Below are 26,406 nucleotides of genomic sequence, written 5' to 3' on the forward strand. Positions count from 1 at the left end.
AAAATCTATAAAATAACAAATTCTAAAATATGAATGTTTACAAAAAAAAGGGGGTGGGGAAGAGGGAAGAAACGAAATTTCACTCGACCAATGAAAAATCAAGCTATAATTTAGAGATTCTTCTTTTCGTATTAAAATATTATTTGACTTTAATGACCATGAATACACATCCCACAGAAGCCAATAAGTGGTATAGGATAGACGAAGAAGTGAATTAACATTTAAGTGTAATTTCATTTTCAAAAACTCATAGCATCATTAAAAATTGTAGCATTTGACATATAACAGTAAAAACGTTTTTGATGATATATGTAATTATTTTTAATAATTTGGGAGAACTTATTTAGTTCTGCGTCCCGGAACTATAAGATTTGAGCTCCCTTGCAAAAAATTATCAAAGCCCCAACCGCACGCTGGATGCATCGAAAAAATGTCTGTCGTAAAACGTGTCCCAAAAGAAAAAGAAAAAGAAAAAAGAAAAGAAAAAGGAGGCGGGGGGGGAGATTTAATTTGGATGTTCGAAGCCGATATTTTTAAACAAAGCAAAATTTTAAACAAAAACAAAAGTCATGATAATGATAATTATTATACTTGTCATCATTATTGTTGTTGTTTTTATTTTTATTGTTGTTGTTGATACTATTATTATTGCTATAGCTATTTATAACTATTATTTTTATTATTATCTGCTCCATTATTAGAGCAATTTTCAGAAATTCTAAGAGCATTTTTAGTTTTTTCTTGATCCAGTAAATAGCAAAAAAAGGAAAGAAAAAGTAAAAATAAAATGCATTTCACCTTGAACTAGAATAACATAAGTTTTTTGATTGATGATCAACATTTACATACTACTACAATTGAACACATAGATTTTAGCAACTCATAAGACAAATCAAGTAAAATAAATCAGAAAAGTGTCCTTTGCAAGACCTACACAACGAATAAATAATACATGTGCTGTTTTGAAACCATGTTCATCGTCGAGATCGAGAAATCAAAAATATGTTGTCCCCCCCCCCCCCCACCACCAAAATAAGAGAGCTGAAAATAATTTTATTTTTAATACACAAAGTTTGTTTTGCTTTGCTACAATTAAAAACTGTAACAATTTTTTCTTATAAAATAAGTAATTTAGTTTTAGTCTTATCAGTTCATGTGATGCTTTTGTAAATTAGAAAACAGTTCTCACTTTATTTTATAAAAAAAATATGCTTTATTCAGAATTAAAATTGTATATGTATTTTCGTTTTGATTCAGTCAAAGTCTGAGAAATTCATCCCTCTAACGTTTAACTTGTAATGGTAAAATTGTGCTCTTGTTTCATAAAATAAAAATATTTTGTCTTCAGAAAATGGTCTCACTTGCTAAAAAGTTAATTCATTTGAGATGTTTAAGGGGTAAGTTATCTGAAAGAAATATGCAGCTTATGTTACCAAATCGATGCTGGAATAAAGGAAAAGAGGCGCGCTTACTTGTGAGTGCTCTTTTTGTTTAGTAGATATTTTGCAAATTTCACCTGCATTTAGTCATCATTTTTTTTTTCTTCATTTTTTAGGGTATTCTGAATGAAAGTTTAAAAATATTAGTGTTTAAAATAGGCTCATCTTCAAAGGTACCGAAAAGCTCGCTCTTTTAGATTATTTAAACACATAAAAATAGACGTAAGATACAAAAAGATTTTGGCCTATTGTACGTAACTATATATTGAAATGATACAAGAACAGGAAGAAAATGAAATACTTAACATTCGCATAAAAGAAGACTGGAAAACTGTCTAGAATATTTAAAAAAGAGGTAAAAAAGAGGGGGGGGGGTATTAACAGTCTTTTTTGTGTGTGTGTGTGTGTGCAAAAAGCAATAAAGAGCAAACAATTTGGGAAAAATTGGATAGAAATTGCTATTAATGTTTACTAATTCGACTATTGGAATATAGAAGAACGTTGATTATACCGACCATTCGAGAGAGAGGTAGGTCCGGTTGACAAAAATTTGGATTATTATTTACTATTTACTCCCCACAACACTTATAAATTACTGAACAGAACTAGTACGTAGAATCAGAGGGTACACGTCCAGGTTCATGACTGCTAACTGACGTAAAGCATATATCAAAGGGTGCTATAATTAGTTAATTTTGTAACTTTAACAGATTTTTTTTAGCAAAAAAAAAAAAAACATTCATCAATATAGTATCCAGTTAACTGATCTTCCGGTTGATCGGCGTCCAGATAATCAGTGCTCTACTGTAAGCTTATCGTTCACATTCATGCATGACAAAACATCATTGTACGAACGTGTTCCACGCGACAGAAATTCATTTCACGTAAAAACAGCACGCGAATAAACGGACATGAAAACGGTCACGAGGTATAACGGTAATGCAAACAGAAGGAGAATACGATTGATGTAGTTGGTTCGGTGATTGATCACAGAACATCCCTCACACCTTCAAAACGCGTGTCAAGCAGATAGTTAAGAAAGATCCTTTGGGCAAACCGCATGGGTTTGATACGTTATTTCCGTTTGTGAAATGAATAATAACTGTCGCAACTCATTGGGGGCCAAGCCATCATCGGGCGGTCTTACAATATGCGGTCCACATGTTTTGACAAACAGCGCCCTGGCGCGGTCTTTCAAGTGATACAACTTAATTTCTGACCAATAGAAAAGTCCAAGCTGAGTTGCCATTGATGCAGTTCGCCCCCTTTGGTTTCGATCCCCATGTTTTTTCGGATTCCCCCAAGTTTCATGGCAGAAATCAAGCCCCCAACCCCTGTCACATAATGTACCATTCGAATGCCGGAAGGGTGGGATATGGGGCAATCAGATGAGCAACAACAACTCGTGATTTATGGTCTTTTCGAGTCAGTAGCGGTGCAACGGAAAATCGATAAAAGACACATGTGAAATTGACTATGTTAGTATAATAAATATTATTTTAGATAAAATATTCTTACTTGATCTTCTCTAAGGAAAATGCGGACAATTTCTTATTAGAACAAATAACCGTATTAGTCTTACCTTTTTTTTGGCTATAAATTATGCACAGGATTGAGTGAAATTGTGAGTTCGCTGTCCAAACGTATTTATTTCCTCAATCGATTTAAACATCTCTTTAAGGTGTGAAAATATGGCAGAAATCTTGTTTGGATGCTTAATAATTTTTCCTGGTATCAACAAAAATACGTGATGCGGTTTTTTTTTCGTACGTGCTAGTTATTTAAAGTGCTGAAAATTGAGTTTTATCACTATGATGAAGATCAACTTATCTAGTCTTTGCAATCCAATGTAGATAAACAAAGTAACATTAATGTACCTTATTTGGACTGTCAAGATTTTGAGACAAATTTTCTACTGCTCAGAAACGTGGAGAATGATTGAGTTCGATTTTGAAAATAGGAATATAACTCTTTCAAACCCCAAGTAGCCTGCGCACTTGATGCGATTAAAAATATTCTACACCTTTTTAATAGAATTTTTTTAATCCAATTTTCTTCTCTTTTAAATATTATCTAGAATCAACTTTTCATCTAATGAATTTGCTTCTTCAAACAAAGCATACCAAACTATAATAACTACCTAATATATATATATATATATATATATATATATATATATATATATATATATATATATATATATATTGAAAAAGTGGGATATTTTCAGCGATTTTTTTCTAAATTGTCGGAGGGTGAGATATCTTAATTTTTTCTTGTGATTTAACATGTTGTTTTCTGTTATTTAAAAAATAATAATAAATTAAATATAATAACTATTTTTGCTCGGTAGGGTACTTAATTTTGCTCAAGTAAGATATTTTCGATCTTTTCTTTTCTTCAGAGATACCAGTGGGATCCGGACATGTAGTCTGAAATCAAAAGATACGCTGATGGAAGATTCAGGGTGACCCGCCTAACTTTTGTACGTGGCCTGGCACTAGACTCTAAAAGCAGTCAAAAAAGTGAAACAAGATGTGATTTTCACTAATTTTTTATGACCTAAGGTTCCGATCCATGTGAAAATGTTGTCATGTTTGTGTGGCATAAAACGAAAAAGATGGGCACGGCTTTTGTTATTCTCTTCATTAATTACTCCTCTCTATGAATTGACAGGACGAAATTGAAACCCGTGCGACGGTGGGAACATAAACTATTAATTTAATAAAATTCATAGCTTCAAAAGCCTTAGACTGTACATATTTCTTTAATTAGATTTTAACTATCAGCGGATGCGACAGTAAATATTATTTGACTCCTCTACATAATGGTGCTGAAGATTTTCAGTAACTCCAAGTCACTTTGACCTACCGCTCCAAACAATGATTAAACAAGTTGGAGTAGTTTGAGTTATCCACCATAAATTTCCAGGACGTAAGCATTCTCCAACCACAGCTGGAAGCGTTTCGTCCCTTTTTTTTTGTTCGATAAGTTGAAGAAATCATTGTTATTTTGTTACAGAATACTGAATGCTACTGATAGTGAAGTCCTGGTAGAAAGAACTCTGTTTGTGAACGGAGGGGGATGGTGAAATAAAGGCCGATGTTCTGAAAGGGACAAAGTGGAGAATGAGGAGGTTCCACTGACATGGCCGTAAATTCGATCAATCATTTTCCTCAGATAAGGGTTGCCGAGCATAGATCTTCAAGTTAAAGTTGATTCCATTTTAGTAATTCTTTCATAAAGTGATGATCTGATCATGGTTTTCAAGCTTTAGATGATTAAAAATTCTGCCAATGTCTTTGAACAAACCTTAAGATTACGAACTATTAAAAAACACAATTGCGTCCTATTATCGGCGTTTCAATTCAAAGTAATTTTCCATGAACAATTTTAAGCGAAATTTCAGCGTATTGAGCGAAATACAGTCTAAGGCTTTTGAAGCTGTGAATTTTATTAAATTATTTGTTTACGTTCCCAACGTCACACGGGTTTTAATTTCAACCTGTCAATTCAAAGAGAGGACAATTAATGAAGAGAAAAACATAAGCCAACTGTAACCATCTTTTTCGTTTTGTGCCACACAAACATGACAACTTCCACATGGATCGGAGCCTTGGGTTATAAAAATTAGTGAAAATATCAACTTGTTACACTTAAAATGTCATGTGAAAAATCAGTAGTTAAAAAATTGATTTCTCCACTCCATATCAACGCCGTTGAATATTTTTTCAATACTTATTTCGATTTTATTTGAAGATCTCTTTTTTTTTTTCTAAAAAAAAAAAAGAATCTGACTGTGTTTTAATTCCAATCATGTACAGAATGGACATTTTTTAACGGTACTTTCAAAGCATAGTGGGTAAGTAGAGGTTAGAAAAAAAAATCAGCCAATTAATAACACATAGTTTTTAAATTTATCTATATTCAAAAAATGTTAATGTATTCTGCCGACTTTACACATGTATTACTTGGGATTTAGTCCTTCTTATGGAGTTCCCCCCCCCCCGCCCCTCTCTTCCACATCAACAAAGAACGATGAGCGACGGCAGTGACGGTTTAAAATTTCTTCTCCTTTTTAGTCCTTTTTTTTAACTTGAGTTCCGGTAAGAAAAAAATTAGCTCAACCTTTCATATAACTTGGGAATTTTTGCAACTTTATACTAGTTTTTAATTTTATCATATCTTTCGTGAAGTTAAAATTGTGAGTTATACAAAGAATAGACCTAAGTTTCAAATTACTGTTTTATGATATGTATCAAGAAAAAATATATATTAAAAAATAGAGAGAGATAATACCTTTGCGTAGGAGAAATTGCGCAAATTGCCACCGTTTGCAGCAAAATTTTTTGCAAAAGACTAAGTTTTTAATGTTGACCTCGTTATTTCTTACAATTCAAAAATACACATGATATTTTTTCAAATTGAAAATTTATCTAAACTAAATCCGAAACTATCATTCGATAAGCAGAGGCAGACCAATCACTTTTGTAGCGATGTTACGCCAAAAATGGTAAAATGTTTTGCTGTGGTCCGTGCCACCCGCCGAGTTTCTGAGGGCACTTTGATCAAAGTTGTGCTCTTACAGTAACAAAACATGGTGTTTCCCTTTCCTTTTTTACGAAACCTCTACCACCCTCCAAGAACAAGTTAAAAAAAAAAAAAAAAAAACACCTCAGGGAATTAGGGAAAGAAAGTGATGCCAGAAGCTTGATCCTCGTGATAAAACATTTGATAAAATTCTCACTAGAACATTGAAATACATGAAATGAAATAAATAAATGAAAACAAGGGGGGTAACTGTCAACATCAGGGGTCTCCAACCTTTTTTAACTCATAGGCCGCATTGTATATTTTTGGAGGCGAGACGGGCGAAAAATTCAACAGTATTTTAATCAGATGATCTAATTAGTACTAGCTCCCTCCCTAAACTATCATTTTTTTTTAAAAATTAAGTTCCCAGTGCTGACATTTGATACTTTCTGAGCTCCTACTTTGTTTTTAAAGTTAAAAATTTTAACCTCAGTTTCCTTAAAAGGAAATATAATATCAAATAAAAAAGGCTTTTTTTCAGTGCGTAAGCTTCCCACGTGGCAGACAAAATCTGTTCAAGGGTTGAATGTGGCCCGAAGGCCATCTGTTGGAGACCCCTAGACCATGATTCTGGCGATGAAGAAAATGTTTAATACCCTGTTTCAGAACAAAATAACTTCCTCCCAGGGGCGGATCCAGAAATATTTGGAAAGGGGGTCAAGTTTTAATAGATAGCGTTATATATCTTACGTAAAAAAACTTCTCTTCAGCAGGGGTGCCCATCCCCCCTCCCCGCCCCTAAATAAGATGAAAACTCATTCAAATACTCCCTCTCTTCAATTTTTCAATGGTTCTGCTCATTAGAGATGATTGTGCTTTTGAAAATGAAAAAAAAAAAAAAAAATAGCAATAGCCCGTTTAAATGAACCCAGTCAATCCTTTGAACTGTGACGTGCTGAAGAAGAAATACCTTACAGAATGAAGCAACAAACAGGTTGACATTGATTCCATGTACTATTTTTTCGAATCTAAAAATTTGAAGATTGGTAATATAATCATAACAAAATTCTTGTCACAAGGGGGTCAGCTGACCCTTTGACGCTCCCCTGAATTCGCCCCTGCTTCTTCCATATAGGAGAAGGTTGCCTTCAATGAACCACCTAACACTTTCGACCTTTTTTTAGGAAGTAGTTCAGACTCAAACTTGATATTGACGATAGGAACAATTACTCAGTATACTTTTTTAATCTTCTTTAATAAAAATATTTGCTTATACGATAAATGTATTTAATAAAGATTAAAAATTAAAAAGAAATATTTTAGCATGTGGTCCATTCATGGGAACTAGTTGCTATCGATGGACCATTGAGTTTCCATCGGTAGGCCACATTCTCAAATAAGAAAATCAAACAGCAGAATATAAATATTTATTACAGGAGATAAACAAACACTACAAATAATAGTAAATTATTCAAAACGAGAAAATTGGTTTATTAATTTTTTTTTGTTACAAGATAAAAATAAAAAACCTTCAGGAGTTACAAAACACAGTTGTTTTCATCACACCTCGCTAACCACTTAATATTTTCTAACGTGTGACTTACTGTTCTTAGCTAAAATTTCATGGGGACTGTTTCGAACAAACGGGAGTCATGTTTCGTCCAAGTTCAAAAATTTTGATCCACAAAGATTTAACTAGACGACAAGGATTTTGCTATAGCACGTTGCATGCTCTCAGTTATCTACTGGCTTTATTTTACTTATTTTGGTATTTTTCTCGAACAACAAACGTACCTGAAACTTTATTAAAATTTTCTTTAACAAATACTGAATCGACTAGAAAAGTTTTTAAGTTGAAAATATAATAACTAATGGGAGTTTCCAAAACTTATTTTTAAAATATTTTTTCATCATTATCACACTTATTTAAAACGATTGATCAATTATTAAAGATAATTGAGTTGAAACTTTAATAATTTTTGTAAGATTTCATGAATGCACCACTTTGCTAGCTGGTTTATTCATATAAACCCCTAGCGGTTCAATGATAGCAACTGCGTCATGTTGAATGATCTCGTAGTTGTCACTGCTGTGAAGATTCGTGATGAAACTTTAAATATGGGGAATTGTATTTAAAAGTCCATTCTTTCAATTCGATGTTCCCATTTAGTTGTACAGTTATGTTCAAAGCATGTAAAAACGAATTGTAAATGTCAATAATTAGTAAGTAAGCAGTAGAAATCTTATTTAGGGTTTGGGGTAAGAACTTCGCTGACAAAACTTCGCTGGACAAAACTTCGCTGGACAAATCTTCGCGACCAAAACTTCACCGATCCATTACTTCGCGTGGTCAAAACTTCGCGTGGACAAAACTTCGCCTATCCAGACTTTTGCTTGGGTAGAACTTCGCGCATTCATAACAATGAACTCCAGTTCAATGATTTCTAGGAACGCATTAGACACACGCTGTATAAAAAACTAGTTTTTCATAAGGAATAACTTGATTGAAAGCTAATTATGTAAATCCTAAATGAATTTAAGCATATCAAGTTAACGATGTAATAAATAGATATAGGTTTGAAGATTAAATTAAGATTATTTGATCACTTTTCCAAAAACGATTAATTGGTTTTATAATAACAATTTAATGTTATATAGCTAACTAACTGGAAAATCATTGATGATTAAAAATTTTGTATTTCATTTTAATTTTTTTCATCATTTATCCTACTTTAAAACTAGTTTTTCACATTTTGTAAGTAAAATTCAAAAGCGAACCCCCTTCCTCCCCCCCCAACTTGCTTTCTGCGGTGTTACTCATAATTCGCTCGACTCTCCATTCGAGCAAGAAATTGAATGATCGCAAAAAAAAAAAAAAGAAAAAAAATCGAAATTTTAAAACCTAATTATGCGGGGAAGATGTTCTATGATATATGGATTCATGAAAAAATAAAACGAAAAATAAAATTTTAATTTAAGAACTGCCACAAGAGAGATGAATTTTAGAAATTTGAAGTTTTTTGGCAAAAAATAATCTTAAATAAATTTTAACATAGAGTATATAGGGATAAAGTTGAGACTTTTACCACCAGTCGTTTTTATGGAATGTTCTTTATAATGTGTGGTCTCTATAACGAGCGTCAACTGTTTATGTAATTTAAAGATTTTTTTCACATTAAAACTAAAATAATTTAACTTTAAGAAGTTTTATTTTAGATGCGAAAAGTAATACAAGCAGGAAGTTTTGTTTGTGCGAAGTTTTGCACGCACGAAATTTTGACTGCGCGAAATTTTGTCCAGGCGAAATTTTGAACGTGTGATGTTTTGTCCAGGGGAAGTTTTGACCGTGCGAAGTATTGTCCGGCAAAGTTTTGACCGCGAAGTTTTGACCCATTACCCTTATTTAGACGTTTAACAATATGGCGTATTGGTTCAAGTTCCTTGAAGATTCTGCTTTGGACAGTTTTGAGACTAAAGAAGACACTAAAACTGATTTCGTCCCTGAGAAAACTCTGGTATGGAAAATATCTTCGAAGTCCAGTCATGGAACCGGTTCCTTAACGGCAATCTTCCCCTAAATCTAAGAGGAACAATGTATCATTTGCTATAGCCACAACGTAAGTTCAATAAAATAATTTTATCTTTATGTACCATATGTTTCAATACAAAAATTTCAGACTTTCCGATTTTTCTGGAATTTTCGACAAACTGAAGTGTGCGAAAAATTATGCTCCATTTCTAATTTTTAGCACGTCAGAAAGGGGAAAAAAATGTAACATTTAGTGGAAAGCTTCATTGCATGCATTAATTACGTATGTCATTCATTTACTTTGTACAGTGGTAAATGAACAAACAATGTTGTCGCTATGTTTTTCAATATATTTTAATTGACATAGGTAGTCTGGTATTAGGACAAATGTCCGAATCCAAAGGTAGTTTACCATGCAAACGATAAACTTGAAACGCTATGGAAATAATACAAGAAACTGCCTATCTCGGGATATCTGTATAAAAAATGTATTTGGTCTAGCATTATAAATGTTATTAGGAGAATTACTAATTGAAACTAAAGACACTAGTATATCTTTAGTTTTAATAATGATAAAAATGTTTAATTAATTTACCTTGAGGTTTTGGCTCAGCCAAAATATGTGCAAAGAGAAACCTTACAAGTTGGAACTCTAGAAATATAAAATTTCAAAGAGCCCAAAACCAAAGCTCATAATAAAAAAAATATCCTTCATTGTCATTTCATAAAATTTCCGGCCTTCTTCTGATCGAAATCTTCTTATACTGTGGGTGGTCAAGTAAAAATAACCGCGGCTGTAAGTAAAGAAAATTTTTACAAAACCAAGTCCCAAAACCCCTGTGTGTCAAACACTTAGTTCACATCGAAATTGAGACATCTACATCTCAAGTGCTGCTACTCAACTAAAGCTGAACTTTTAGAAATCGGGATGCCCTTTCGAATGTGGGTGGCTATTTCCCGCTGAAGCAGCAAAAAGCGGGCTTTTAAATTTCGGAAGCTTTATCGGGATTTAAAACTTGTTTGCCAGTTTGTTGGTCTTTAAAACCTGCTGTCACTCAAGTCATCTACTTCCGATTGGGCAATTTTCTAAAGATTTTGCACTCTGCGTTTCGAAAAAGCAAGTTAACTCTCAGTGGAATACCGCAACTCTTTATAAAGGAGATAATAATATGCCCCAAACAATCAACCACTATTTTGTGTGTGTTTGGCTGTTTGGGGGTTTCTTTTCAGAAGCCAGCTCCAAACACCGTGTCCGATTTTGCAAAAGTGTGTCGAAATTGATCAAAAACAACCGAAGCACGTGAGAACGTTTACCACCAGTTTTCTCACCTCCCCTTCTTATTGTCGATGACAGCCCTGAAGGATTAATGAGTGGTGGACATGTGACCTTCGGAACGACGCGGTAGGTGGCGGCGAGTGGCCCCAAGCAACGGCAGAGTTTAAAGACTGTTGAGAAGACGGGATAGGAATCAGCAGAAACGGAAGGAGGAGTTTCGGGAAAAAAAGAGTTCTTGGAAAAATCCAGAAGCTAATAGAAAAGCTTCAGGGTCTGTTAAGCACAAAGAAGAGGTAATCGATTTACTGGACTCCATTTCTGGGTGATGATGGTTGTCTTGAAAATTTACAAGTTATGTACGTTACAGCCAAAAAGGTTTTGTTTTATCATGAAAAATTATAAATAATGCAAGTTAATTAATTGACTTTATTTTTCCTAAATAAGGTGGAATTTTAAGATGATATCTCAACTAGAGTTTTCTTTTTAGACAGGAACGCTTAGGTCTTTTAATAGTGTGTATTTATGTCAATTCTATACCATACAGAATGTAGATATGTTGTTAGAGATCAATTTTTTTTAATGCTTACTCTTTCGTAGATACACTATGAGCATGTCGCATAACTTTGTATAATTATGTTACTCTTACTTTTCAAACTTCTTAAGTTATAAAACATCAACCTCGATTGATGTATCAATAACTTCTTTTTTTTTTTTTTTTTGTGACCAAAAAAAAAAAAGTAAAAAGTTTTTTTATAATGTCTTGAAGGTGTTTAAAAAATTAATGCAATAGTCCTTAATATTTATCATATTTTACACTGAATTTTATTTCAGGAAAAAAAGGATTGCAGCACCATCATGTCTTGTGTATATAATGCTTATTGCTTGAGTGCTAGGTGGAAGAATCAAGAATGAAAACTGTCTACTAATATGGAAAATGAAAAGCTTGTTTTCGCTAAAATATCCCCCTCTGATTTACCTTTCCAAGGACAAGTTTATGTCTAAAGTCTGTCATCGTTTAGGCTCAAGAGTCCAAACCTAATCCCCGAATTAGCAACCTATTACCTGGTGAGTCAAACTAGTTTGATGACAATGAACCCTACCGACAAAGCATCCCGAAGTATCTTCACATCTGCCACAGGGAGTCCAAAGCAGTTCATTATCTGTGCTTAATTTGGGAGAATCACAGCAGGTAGCGGACTAAGAACCTAAGGCGTATTATAGCTAAAAGTGGGGTAAGATGGAGAAAAGGTAGCTAAATAAGAGTTGATGCTTTTCAAAAGCTGTTGAAACACGTTTATGCCGGAACTGGCTGCGAGATAAATTTAAATTTCGCATTTATTCACTAAATCTTATTTCTTCGGAATCTAAATCCGTCTATCATATTCGACTTGTGAGGCAAATAAGTTAGCAAGTTCATCTCGTGAGTCAGCGGTTGATTTATTTGGTATACGGTTTTTTTCACGGAAGTTGTGTGTAAATTTTTCAGTGAAAACCTAGGGCTTAAAACTAAATAATTTAAAGTCATTAAATTGTATCTTTTTTTCAGTCACTAATTGATCCGGAAAGTTGTGATTCGGAAATTGAAAAATATTACTTAACTTTTCTATTTTACTTAGATTTCCATCATTTGCTTATTTTACCTCATAGTTTATATTCTTGAAGTTTAAGCAAAATCGAATGTCAAGTACGCTATACGTAATTTAGGTAGAGTGCAAGCTGCTGATTAAACCTTCCATATCCTTTATCTCATATAGTTTATTACTGCGTGCAAACGTTATGGGGAATTTAATACTGATAAGTAGTAAAAAAAACCACCTGTCGTTCAGTTTAGACATGAATTTTTAAGGCATCTTTAGAGTGGAAAAATCCCTGATTCCTTTTCAATGGCTTCGGTTGCGGCAGGAGGAGTTGCATCTCAATTAGTCAATGAATGGGTGCCACAAATTTCTAGTTTCAGGCACGGTATGCATCAAGTATTTCTATTAACAGGCCACGGTTGGAATTAGTCGATCTCGCTTATTGGAATATCGGTTAAAAGAATGTCCCGCTTAATGTAATACATAATTTTTCACTATACCAAACTGTAATGTGCTTTTGAGTGCGACGGATAATACTAGAATATCACGCTTATTGAAACACTTTTTCGCGGCAAATTGAATTGACTATTCTATTAAGCGGGCTCAACTGTAGTCGAACTCGCTTGATAACGAGCCCTGATTTGACGAGAACCTAGTTTTAACGAGAAAATCAGAAATACTTGGTTGATACAATGCTAAGTCTATGGGAGCATAACGTGATTTTAACGAGCAAATTAACTTAAGTTTCAATTGACTTGCAACTCAACTTCGCCATTCTTGCAAAAAAATTTTAACAGTCCAAAGTGAATCGAAAAGGATGTTTCGAAAGCAAGTGATAAGTAAATCTCAAAATGGGGGGTCATGGGTGAGGGAGGGGGGAGAGAAGTAGGTACAGTGAAATCTGTGTAAGTTGACCACTCGCGGTGCATGATTAGGGCTAATTCCGCGCCTGAAAACAGCGGTCAACTTAGACAGGTGGTTAACTTCACAGGTTTAAATGGAGATATTCCTTCTTCGGAGGTATTTAAGTTGTTTCATGCAGTTCATTACCTCACTATAGTTTTATTATAGCAAATGTACGCTATTGACATTTACGAATTCAAAAAATTATTCTTTTGAAAATTAAAATTAAAGTTTTGTAACCTAAAGAAATTATTTTTAACTAATTTGTTACACGAATTTCTTTTTTCATTGGCCTCATGTAAGTTACATTTTATAAGCAGTACATTGTAAATTACAATACGTGCTCACATTTCATGTTTTATATGAAAGCTTGCCATGGTCCACTAGCCTTCGGTGCTCAGACGACTACACAAATAAATTGCTGAGAGGGATAAGCATGTTTGAAAACTTCAACAAAAATTTTCTACATACGTGCTTCTTCATATATTTTATAGTGTCTAAGTTTCACCAGCTAATTTTTAGGCCAAAAGTGAACCTTGAATTCCAGTAATTTCAATATTTCTTATTCATTCATGCATTTATTTTTGTATTTTTGCCTTGTTAATAAGTAAATACATACAGAGGTTCCTATTTAAAAGGACTGGGACTAGAAAATTTCACCAGGTCTTTAATTAGTCAAAATTCTATCGAATATACAATAGTCATATAAAACTGAAAGGAAGCATAGGAACTGAGCTCTCGTAAACTTACGTGCAAACCCCTGACTGTAGTAGAAAATATCTTGAAAGTTACAAAAATTGAATTAGAGGACAATGAAAGTTAATGAATGAATAGAAATGAAATAATAACATATTTTGAATTTTTGAACTGTAGTCTCCATTGTTCTTTCTGCTTCAATTTTCTTGGCAACTTGTTTAAAATTGTCAATTTGTAAAAAATTGAAGAAGAAAAGACAATGGATTCAGTTGTCTTTTTTTCTTCAGTTTCAAACAATTTATTTAAATTTTCTGCCAAATTTAAATTTTCCCGAAAAATTTGAAGCCTGGGGAAAGTTTTTTTTTAACGTAAAAGTGTGATATTTGAGAACGATTATTTGTTCAATAGTTCCAGAAAAATGAACGTATGCATAACTTGCTAGTTCGTTTTCTAAAGTGTGTGTTGATCGCTTTGCTTGAAAATTTTTTGCTCAATTACCATATCATAAGCAGCACTCATATTAAGTTTGATCAGAATAAAAAATCATCTGGCAAAGCAGGAGAAATATTACATCAATTGCAATGCTATAAACAAGATCCCAAATCTTTCTACAGACATGAGCAATTACTCATTCCATTCAACCTATTAGTAAGAGAAAATAAAGTTTATTATTATTTGCAATAAAACACCCTATCCAATCAAACGAATCACTTGAAATGATAAACATTTCATACACTCCCATGCAAAAGGGTAAGAAAAGATTAAAAGATAATTGAATGAAGAAACCTCCGGCATAAACATTACTGTAATCTTTATGCTTTATCGAAGTAGTATGTGTTAAAGATTTTATAATGGTCATTATGCGAAGAACAGTAAAATCATTAAAAAGGTCACTTCAGGAAAGGATAACGAGGTTGTGTGAAACTTCACCAGGGCAAAGGAATGTTTTAAGAACCAAGTGAGCAATATAATAAAATATAATGATCTATATTATAGCACAATGAAACGATAATCCCATATCTTTTACAAACGAAAACATGATGCTTCCTTACACGTTTCTTGCTTTTAGTGATCATTGACTTCCACTTGTATTTTATGATTCCTTAATGCCTTAGAACATGCTGAATTTTAATGAAAATATTTTTTCGATGAATATGTTATTTTTCAAAAGTGAATAGAAAACAAAATTAGATTATTTGCTACTCCTATTTAAACTTATCTTCTGCAATGTTTATATTTAATATTTATCAATTTATTATCGTCAGTAATGTTTATTTTTCTTCGCATTATTAAATTTAATAATCGTTCGTTGTATCGTATCGCAATTAATCAATTGTTATTTGTGGTGATAACGATAAATAAATTAGAGTAGTTAAAGTGCTTTGATGGAATGTGATGGTTACTTTTGTCTTCCGCTGTTGGCGGGGATTATAAGTTTATATTTTACTCAAATATTTAATTAAATTAAAGGCAAAGTCTATGTAAATGCAGGCAGATAAAAAAAATAAAAACTGCTCTTTATGAATTTAACATATGTTAAAATTTAGAACAGAAGTAAGTTACAGACGTATTTTGTTATTCCCCGGAAAAATTTCTGGATCGATTTATAGTATTCCAAAGATGACAACATCTGCGCCATTTCTCCTCTGCGGTTTTCGGTAAAATTTTTAAACTGTCTTATCTCCATCAGAACGGAGTGACAATATTTTGTTACTTATTTTTTTAAATTAAAAAACTGATTTTTTTTCTTTAAAACGATATGCACCACACATTTGGACACATAAGATCTTTTTTTATTTTGCAACAGCCTTTTGAAAAACAAATTTAAATCAACTCTCTCTCTCTCTTTTGAATTGTTTTTCAAAATTGAAGTTTTTACCATTTGATCAATATCTCTGAGCACTACATCCTTAGGAAAGGAGAGCTTCCGTTTTTGCATTTTACAGATTTTACACGCATTTGAAAAAATAAAAGTTTTTCAGAAATTGTATATGTAAATGCAGACTTGAAAATTCAAAATTTTACTCTGTAGCAAGTTGCCAGAAAACACTTTTAATTTAGTTGTTTCGCCATATTTTCAGTTTTAGTTGTTCGTTTAGAGGGTATCTATTGTTGGGGCAAACTCAACCTGGCAACCTCGTAATACTAGGAAACTAGGATTAAAATCTACTTAGCCTTCATTGCTGTCAGGTTAGACAACAGTAGATTATACTATGAAAAATCAACAAAAGAAGGAAAGGTCAGTATTCTGTTTTGAAGATTCTGTAGATTTACCACGAAAATGAGGGGTGTGTGGATCGGGGAAAGAAATTAAATTACTACGTACTAGTTAGCTAATAATAATTAATTCATGTATTTATGGACTATATTGGATGGATTAAAAACTGATTTCAAAAGGTAGATTTATTATGTTTGATATCACGGAACTGCCTCATCGGTTCCTCTTCGTTTGCAATTTGAATGCCATCCAGGGGTTGGTATTTATTCTTTCGTGTGACTCCATCATCAGAGAATATCTATTACCTCTCGAACATTTCGATGACCAGTTTCAAGCCAGATGGAGGCAAATGGGTTCTCGCGGTGAGAATCTACGGTAAGAATTTCATTTTGGAGAGATTATTTCAACCAAATGAATGCTCAACTAGTCTTTAACATTCCGTATAATCGAACGACATAGCCGCTGACGAGTTTTTGCTTCTTGAAAATCGACTGATTAGAGTAGGGTTTGAACCTACGACCTCAAGCGTAAGAAGACTACGCCTAACCGATACGCCCTTCTACCAGATAATTTTTATGAATGTAAACAATATCATACAGTTATGTTATCATACAGTACCAAGCGTGCTTGGGAACTAAACCCCGGTGGTTTTGCGTTAGGCTGACCACCTAACCGGAACATCTGCCTAGCACCCCAGAGCTCTAGATCAGGAAGACTGAGATGGCACAGTAGGCCTTGGCCCCCATGGGCTGTCGTGTGCCACTGGGTTTGGTTTGGTTTAGAGTCAGATTTGAGCTAACGAACTTGAGCGTAAGAAGTCAAAGCTTAACCAATACACATTTCTACCGGGTAATTTTTATAAATGTGAGCAATATCATACAGTTATGTTATTAGTATTTTCAAAAAAAAAAAAACTTCTATACACATTGCGGAATTTCAAATAATTATCCCACACCGCATAGTTGTTTCCAATCGGCTAGATTTTAAAGCATTCCCTTTTCCCCAAAGAAGCTCAACATCATCCTTTCTTCTTCCAGACTGTTGAATAAAACAAATCAGGGAAAGTGAATGCAAATCGCCGGAAAAAGGGATTTTTTTCCCCCCATTCATTCTTCCCCACTCTTAAACCTCTCAGAGATGTTTCCAAGAATGTGCAATGGGATTGCATCGATTGCTCGATAGAAGCATACCAGGAACAAAGGAGTGTAACTTTATCTTTGCTTGGAATTTCAATGGGACGGACAGAGCTTTTCAGTGAAAGCAGAAAGTCCGGAAAATTAAATCCCCGAATTAGGAGCATTTAGGAAAGTTTCCCCTTTTTTTTCTAAACTGATCTCCGGTGAATGCGTTGCTGATTTCAATTTATGTTTTTAAAGAACTTTCCCAGAATTCCCAATGCAACCAGAAATCGAGAAGTGGAAAGTGAAGATTCCTTTTGAAATAAGGTGAAGATTTAATTGGATAAAATTAACGTAGTTCAGAAATTTCTTCTGAAGTCAAGGGAAAGTTCTTTTCAATGAGTTGGGGAGATTTGGCAAATTAAATCGCAAATTAGGTACTATGCAAAATGTACTGATTATCAAGATTTTTTTTCTTTTTTAATTTCGGAACTTTCCCGATTTTATTATTAAGTAACTCAAATTAGAAAGTAGTTTTGCTGAAAGAAAATTAGTTTCCTAAGTTAAGTTTTAAAACAAACTCTATCACTATAGTTTCGTTATGTTTTATGTTTCATTTTACTTATTAATTCATTATTGTCTTTTCTTTTCCAAAAGAAGTGAAAAAAAATAGAAAATGCGTGAAAGCTTTTCTCTTAAACAGTTGGTATTGTCTTTTTCTCAACTGCTCTTTTGATATCTCTCAACCTGAGGAATATAATCCAAAAAGAAAAATTTCCTCTTGCCTCAAATAAGGGTCCTGGTTGAACATCGTAAAAAACCCCTGATATTTTGTTTTAACATATGGTGCTAGACCACTTAAAACACTAGTTTTTTTTTATAGATAAAAATATGATTCATAGTAGGATTTAAATTTAACGCCGCTTCCAGGATTTTTTCTACGAGTTCAAAAGACAGGTCCGCAAGGTAAGTCAAAATGCACAAGATTAAATTATACGTATTTTTAAAAAAGAAAATTTTAGTACAAATAAAGATGTTCTCGTCCAGTTTCGAAGAATTTAAAAGTTCTGATTTACCTGCAAAAAAAAAAAAATAAATAAAAAAAAAAAATAAAATAAAAATAAAAAAAAAATAAAAATAAAATAAATTAGTAAATAAATAAAAAATAAAATAAAATTTACTTTTCTTAACGTTTTCTAAATTTTTTTGTCATAATATCTTCATTTAAGGTAATTAGAAGCCACAATTTCCCTAAGTTAAACTCGCCCATTTATGTTTAAAGTTTTATTGTATTTTTGGTATAAAACGAATCGAAAATTGAGGAAGAATTATTATTCAATCCGTTCAAAATGAATTATTTGCCTCACTCAGAGCTTTCCCGTTATTCAAGATCACTTGAACCACGTTATAAATGGGGTGTAGTGTAAAGAAAATTATTTTATTAAAAGTAACGCAACTAAAACACTGTAAAATTTCTTCATGTTTAAAAACTGCCCCTTTTCACTTCACAACTTTACAAGATTTCTGTTTATAAAATTTCACAGAATATTATATTTGAAACAGTGGGAAGTAAAAGGATTTAAGTGGCAAAATAAAAAATTTGTAGATAACCAGTACACATGGTAGGTGAACTTCTCCTCTGTCTTGGGGCAAGAGATGGTACTAGTAGCCCTGGTAGTTGCTGCTATACAGCATGATTTAGGAAAAAAATTCAATGATAGCCTACCTAGGGTAGACCGACCAGTGAATGAACAATTAAGCACAATTTCATTTTTTAAAAATCCTAGTAATTTTAAATTCTATACTATACAGATCGTAATAGTTAAAACATTTTAATTGATCTATGTAAATATCTCTAAAAAATTGCGGGAATTTAAATAATACCGCTTCCGACTTTTTTAGGTGTTCCGACTTTTTTAGGTTAGGTAAAGAAAAAATTGCACAACGACCCAGTGAATGAACACCTCGAACCAGTAAATGAACACAAATTGGTCCAGTGAATGAACATGATAAATTTTGATTCAAAAAGAAACTAAGTTTCTTTGAGATCTATCTATCTATCTATGTAACTATCTATATCTATTTATCTATCTATCTATTTATATAACTATCTTTATCTACCTATCTCTCTCTCTCTCTCTCTCTCTCTCTCTCTCTCTATATATATATATATATATATATATATATATATATATATATATATATATATATATTATATATATATATATATATATATATATATATATATATATATATATATATATATATATATATATATATATATATATATATATATATATATATATATATATATATATATATATATGTATACTTACCTATATATCTATCGGGATATCTACCTCTCTATATATCTACTATCCATCACTATATCAGTCTCTCTACCTAGCTATCGATCTCTATATTAGTCTCTCTATCTACCTATCTATTTATTAACCACTACCCATCTATTTATCTATCAATAAATCTATCGATATATCTATCTACCTACTTATTCTATCTCTATATTTATCTACCTATATATCTATTTATCTCTTATTTTTTATATATCTATCTCTATATCTTCCTCTATCTATTTATCTATCTATCTATATACAAACATACATACATATCTACCTAATCTACCTATATATTTTCTCACTTTGTATATATATTTCTATTTCTCTATCTCTCTATCTACCTGTCCATCTATCAAGAGAGATAAAGATATAGAAAGATAGATGTAGGTAGGTAGGTTAATATACAGATAGAGATATAAATAGATAATAGGTAAAAGTCAGTAAAAAGTGCATTGTTTGCAAAGACAAAAATGAAGAAATTATAAAATATATAATGAAATACATAAATAAATAAGCATATAAAACTATCTGCATTACAAAAAAGGATGAAAATGAAAATATCTCAAAGAAACTTAAAAAAATTTTTTAAATCAAAAGAAATTTTGCCTTTGTTCATTCACTGGGTTTTCGCAATTTTTCGTACCCAATGACTGAACACCCTCTACCTGAAAATTTACGCATTCTGCATTGACTGAAACAATTTAAATCCATAGCATAAATATGTATACTTAATTTTTCTTTCGTAGAGTTAAAAAATAAGTTTTATCAATAAAAATAATATGTATCAAAATAATTGCTAGCACGAAACCAGCCTTATTATTTTGAAAGAGAGAAAGAACGATTCACGGCAGTAAAAATTTCAAATTTTTTCCAGGAAAAAATACGTATCCAAAGTAACCAATCAGATGTCAGATAGCTTAGAATATCAATAAAGAACACTTTTGTAGTGAATTTATTCAGAAAAAAATTTTTGGGAGCTTATTTTAAAAAAAAAAATGACGCGCTGTTCATTCACTGGATGGTGTTCACTCACTGGTCGCTCTACCCCAGGAGCTAATCTTTAAACACGTTTTACTCAAAACTTGAAAATGTTCACTTGCATCCCTTTACTTCTCACTGCTTCATTTGTACTGCAGGAAAAACTATTCCAACAACTCCAAAAATAGCTTCCAAACAGTAATTTCAGAATTACTGATTAATGCAGTAAGTTGTGTACAATATTGCTATTTTTTCTGTAAAATAAAGAGCAGAAAACTTCGTTCATAACCTTGCCATTTGAGGTCAAGCACTGAGCAAACTATTTTTTTTTTTAAAGTGAAATACTCCAAATTAGTTACAATGAATGCCTATGATGGATACAGGCGCTCTATCGTCGTACAGAATGACTCTGTGCATCCCCAAACAGCGTAATTAGCGCACTATTTTATCTGCAACATTAAAAAATAAATAAATAAACAGAAAGAGGCTGCACCTTGAGTCTACTATGTCACTTAATAGAAGCATCTTTGAAGTCATCAATAGGAATATAGTTCAACAGTCCAACTCGCTCGTAACGAGCATGAAGAGACTGCGATATTTGTTCGTTATAACCGAATGCTCGTAAAAATCGAGTTTTAGGGAAAAAATTCCCATATACATTTTAATTCTCTTTTTTATACCTTATCGAAGATTTTGGTTTATTTACTTCGAACTGTTTTATCGTCTCTCTCTTCTGTCATTGGTGATAGAAGAGAACTCAAAACCTGAAAAACCGACATTTGCACCCCAAGTTTCGAAAAAGGATTTTTTATAAAAGTTTTTTTAATTTAAAAAAAGTCTTTATCACTTGCTCTTTATAAAACCCGCTTTAGGACTCAGGATTTATGACTCAGCAGCTCAGCACTAGCTTCCTGTTGACTTCGGGATGTTAAAGCAATTTCTCCAAGAAAGGATTAGCCGAGCTGACTAGAGGATTTTAATAGAAATTTCATGAATCATTGTGTTGCACGTTATATCCGAGGTTTGCTCGTTAAAAGCGAGTTATGCTCTCATATACTTAACATTGTTGCAACAGAATATTTCTGATTTCCTCGTTAAATCCGGGTATTCGTTAAATCAGAGCTCGTTACAAGCGAGGTCTACAACTTCTCGTGATTTTGACTAAGAGCAGGCGGATTTGTAAGTTTTTCCAAAAATTCGCCTTCTTGTTTCAATACTTAGAGAATTATTAACAAATGATATTACCTCAACCGTGTTAAAAATTTTGTATTTATTCACCTCGGCAGCAAACACAAGACTATTTAATTTCCTCATATTGTTTCACTATATAGTCAAATTGCATCTAAAAAATAATTAAGGCTATTAATTACTGACAACTCACAAGCCTAAAAGGCAACAAGCCGATGAAGGGAATGCGAAGTAGCAAGAATATTATCACTAACCTGCTAGCACTAGCTTTTGAAATGAACATACTTTTTTCAAACTTTTTGTCAAAACAAGCAATTTTCAAAATTTTAAATTTTAAATCAGTAAAACGGCTGGGGCTCCTTAAACTAGAGAGCACCATACAAGGGCGTCCATATAGGAAGGCAAGGAGGGGCTCCAGCCCCCCCTTTGAAAAGAGAACTTCCTTGCTTTCAGTGCTTTTTTCATTGCAAAAATATTTAAAAATTTCTTTTCCACCCATTAATGAATAAGTTATTAAAAATATCAAATTTTAATATCTCTAATCTGTACTGAAATCTGTTTCCATGGGGAAAATATTCTACTAAACCTTGCGGAAAATTTTTGAGCCCCCCCCCCCCCTTAAAATTTTGCATATGGGCGCCCTTGGCACCACGTCTGCATCTAGTTAAACTGTGCGGTGGTTATTCATTGCTCATGCTAAGATTTAAAAAAAAAAAAGAAAAATTCTTTTTAATTCTCATTAAAACATACACGAAAGTCATATGATCGTCATAATCTCTATATGAGAGTCAGCAAGTGAGACTCTCTGTTTAATACTTCGGTTGAATGAGATTTTCTTTACTAATAATAAAGCTGAAAGTTTGGATGTATCGATGCCTGGATCTCTGTCTGGATGCCTGTGACGCGCAAAGCGCCATGACCGCTCGACAGATTTTCATGAAATGTTTCACAAAATTAGTTTATATCATGGGGATGTGCACCTCGAAGCGGTTTTTCGCGATTTCTTTTTCTATGATTTCATTTTTACCGCTATTGGTGGATTTAATTCCTCTTCACCGAGCGAATTGTCATAACATGGGCGAGTAAATTACCTTAACATGGACGAGCAAATTAACATAACATGTTGGCGAGAAATTCATCATCCATTATTTGTAAATGTACAGGCGAGCCAGATGACCTTTTAGTTTACAACTACAAGTCTACAACGGACAAAAACGTGCGGGTACCGCTAGTTGGCAATAAAAAATAACCATTACTTCATTAGTTCATTAAAAAAAAATGTGTGCCGGAAAGACACACGATGGTAGTGAAACTTTTATCCGTTTTTTTTTTCTTTTTACATTTTAAACTGTCACTTGACCCATACGTTTTGGCTCACGCCACGTTCTTGTCTTTCTGTGCCTGTCTTAGGCATCTTCTTTACCAATAATAAAGCTGAAAGTCTCTCTGTCCGGATCTCTCTCTGTCTGTCAAGATCTCTGTGACGTGCCTAGCGCCTAGACCGTTCGGCCTATTTTCATGAAATTTGGCACAGAATTAGTTTATAGCATGGGGGTGTGCACCTTGAAGCGATTTTTCGAAAATTCAATTTTGTACTTTTTCTATTCCAATGTTAAGAACTTTTCAGTGAGCTAATTATCACAGCGTGGAAGAGTTAAATTACGAAATTATCATAACGTGGAACCGTAACATTGTCGATCCAATGAATTTCGGCAAATTGGCGATAAATTCGTCGTCCATTATTCGTAAATAAACAGGCGAACCGAATGACTTTTAATTTTCAGCTACTGGAAAAGTCGTGCGGGTACCACTAGTATTAAAATAAAATTGAACATTTTAATGAAGAAAATAGATTATGAACAACCGGAAAACGAAACAATACTTGAAATCCGCTTTTTAATTGTTTCCAAAAACAATGGAAAATAATAGTAATAATTATAAAGTTAATTTGTAAATAAAAGTTAACAAACTCATTTCAGGGATGATGAACCTAAGCAATGTGGATTTCGTTTTTGAACTGATCACTTGACTTGATTCAAAGAAATCTTCGAAAACCTTCATTAATTGAAAATTTATGCTCAAAATCCAAAAAAGTATGCTTGCTTAAGTAAAGCCTTGAAATTAATTTGTTGAATTTACTAAAAAAACTTACCTTAGAATTTACTATTATTTTTTATTATTTTTGGTAACAATAAAAAAGCGGAAGTAATTTATTTTATGATTATTATTGTTTTGCATTGTTTTGTTTGTGGCGATAATTAAAGACAACTACGTCACTTCCGTTTCACAAAAAGCTTGCGAACCAAAATTTCAAAGCTCTCGCATAAAAAGTTTCACTTCAAATAACTTTACATTTATTTCATCTAAAAACCTATATGACCCAAAAATGAAAAAATAAATAAATAAAATAAATAAATAAATAAATTAATTAATTAATGATAATAATAATAATAAATAATAATATTAAAAATAAAAAAGGGCTTTTTTACTTCCAAAAATTATGATTTACGCAAAGAAAGAAATGAAACGACTTATTAAAAAAAATAAATGCGGTTCATTAAATAAAGTGGATCAGAATTTCAAAGCTCTCGCATAAAAAGTTTCACTTCAAATAACTTTAAATTTATTTCATCTAAAAGAAACTAACATGACTCAAAAATGAAAAATTAAAAAAAAAAATAGTGATGAAAAAGGGCTTTTTTATTTCCAAAAATTATAATTTATGCAAAGAAAAATATGAAACGACTTATTGAAAAAATAAATGCAGTTCATTAGATAAAGTGGATTATAATTTCAAAGCTCTCGTATAAAAACTTTCACTTCAAATAACATTTCATCTAAAAAAAAAAAGCTACATGATCCAAAAAGGAAAAATAAAAATAATAAGAATGGAAAAGGGCATTTTTATTACCAAAAATCATTATTTGCAAAGAAAGAGGTAAATGCAGAAAGAGAATAATTGCAGTTCGTTAGATAAATCGTTCACCACATCTTTCGATCAATTTGCAGTTTCTGAAGAAGCTTTTTATAAAAACAAACTCTGGTTCGAGTCTTTCAACGCATCAATAGTAAAATTTAATAAAGACGAATTTTCGTTAGCGGAAGCTCCTAAAATTAGCAACAAACGTAATGTGACACGTAAGTGTTTCATTACTGATAATCAAATGTCGAAAATCAGTTCAGTGGTTAGAAAATCGCAATGTGTCCGAGAAAAAAAGTGTTTACAATGAGTGGATCACTTAATTATTTGGCTCACTGAGCCTTTTGTTTCATACCTTACTAGTGTCTCAACGTCGTTCGCAAGGGTCACATAAATAAACTGGCCGACCATGTCGCAAATGCATGTTTATGTTTGGTACTTGTTTAAAATGCATGAAATGAAGTTCTATTTTGAATGCACGAAGTAGGCATGGGAAATGTAGTTCTTTTTAATGACCCGTTAATCAGAGGATGGTTCATTTCTTTTACTCGTTTATTGAACTTGTTCATTTGTAAGACTTCGTTCATTTAAAAAAAGTTATTTAGTGGTTAGTGATCTTACATTTTCCTCTACAGTAGGTCAACAAATGCGATGTTACTAGTTTCAAATCTATTTACTTATCACGTGGAAATTTAAGTTTACTAAAACATTTACTTGGGAATTTCACCCTCCCAGGCGTTTTCGATGTGCAATTTAGGTGTTTCCATCCACCCCATAAATACTACACTCTGGAGGAGAATGGAGACAACTCAATCTTTCATCCATCCTACTTTTTTGGAAGATTAAATTTTGTAAATGTAAATTACTCTTTTGTGTCTATTTTGCAAAGATTTAGCGAATAAGTTAATTTTGTGTATGATTTTTCTTTTTTAATGATTTTAGATTACATTTGAAGGATTCAGAGAATTAAACGCCTCACATGACGTTCGCTTTTCTTTTCTTTTTTTATTTCTTTTTTTTTTTTTTTTTTTTACCGTGACGATAAAGCGATAACCTATAATTACTTATTTCTTTTTTTCCTTTTCCATTTTTTATCCGATGTCACAAAAATTCTGGTATTATGATGCAAAGCGCATATTCATGCGACAACTTATAGTTTTTTTTAAATGAACTTTTAAAATGTGCCAAGGACTTTTCGGGCGCCCTTTATTTCTATTTAAAAGTATAAGGGTGGTATTTTAATGCGTTTTAGTTATGTTTTAATGTCATATTTACAAAACTATAATCATTGCTGTTCAATATTTTCGTCGCCAAAGCAAATTTTCATATTCAAGCAATTAAAAGGAGAAATATTTTAGTGAATTCAGTAATTTATAAATGTTAAGTTCAAAAGAATTTGAACATTTTCGGTGTTAAAATTATTAAAAATATTTTGCTCTAAACGTCTATATGTGGGAGGATGGAAAAAAAAATTGCTCTGGGAACTTCGCAGTTTAATTCGAAACTAAAATTTTTAAAGCGTGGGAAAATGTCGGAAGAAGATTTAATTTTTTCCATGTCTTATGAAAGGATGAAGCATCACTTTCTTAGCAAATGTTTTATAGAAACAATTTCTGAATCCACACAATTTTGAATGTTAACAGCCGAGTAAAAATGTTGCCGCGCTTTTGAAGTTTC

This window comes from Uloborus diversus, chromosome 5 (genome assembly GCF_026930045.1).
Source record: "Uloborus diversus isolate 005 chromosome 5, Udiv.v.3.1, whole genome shotgun sequence".
NCBI lineage: Eukaryota > Metazoa > Arthropoda > Arachnida > Araneae > Uloboridae > Uloborus > Uloborus diversus.